The sequence below is a fragment of the Opisthorchis viverrini genome, assembly GCF_000715545.1.
Source record: "Opisthorchis viverrini unplaced genomic scaffold opera_v5_84, whole genome shotgun sequence".
In the NCBI taxonomy this organism is placed as follows: Eukaryota; Metazoa; Platyhelminthes; class Trematoda; order Opisthorchiida; family Opisthorchiidae; genus Opisthorchis; species Opisthorchis viverrini.
The window spans coordinates 1062377-1063010 of NW_008751741.1; the positions used below are offsets into that span (position 1 = coordinate 1062377).

Consider the following 634-nt stretch of genomic DNA (forward strand, 5'->3'; position numbering starts at 1 on the left):
TCACCGATTCTCTTCAGTTGTCTGGGACAGACTCTTTTTCCCAAATGCAAGCAAACAGATCGGGCAAACTCTGACTGAGGACTTCACTCATGTCTTTGAACAGTCTGGGTGGGAGCTCGGTGGCGCTTGAGATAACGTATGCAGTCGTAACTCTCCGAGGCCGTAGGCAGTTCCATGTTCACCGTCCAGGGTTCTAATTCACCTGTGGGCTCTAGATGAGTGCCGGCTGGTGGCCACGACAGTTGTTGCTCGAAGCATTCAGCCCACCAGTCGAGGCGTTCTTCTTTACTCGAGATGATCGGTCCATTCTGATGCTTATAATTTCAATGACAGGTGGTTTCCGGGGGCCGGTCGCACGGATCAACGGAAATAATCTTCGGACATTACCAGCTTTCTGGGCCTCTTCCATTTCTTTGGCTTTCTGTGTCCACCACACTTCACGGTCGGATAGCAAGCTCACTTTCACTTGACGTCTGATAACTCTTCGCACAGGTTATGTTTGGGACCGGCTGGGATATTTCTTCGAGATTTAAGTAGTGCCATCGTTTAGTCTCATATCTAGTACCTGGGTGCGCCTGGTTCGGTCGTGCCACAGGCAAAATTCCCAGCACTATGCAAAGGAGTGGCAATCTCG

General features: G+C 50.6%; 1 protein-coding gene across 1 annotated transcript in view; it reads left to right on the plus strand.

The window, feature by feature from the left end:
• T265_04873 (hypothetical protein) overlaps window positions 1–634 on the plus strand; it is a gene marked incomplete at both ends in the record, with an annotated part of 37085 nt that overhangs the window by 7148 nt on the left and 29303 nt on the right. The gene's annotated exons all lie outside the window — the stretch shown is intronic.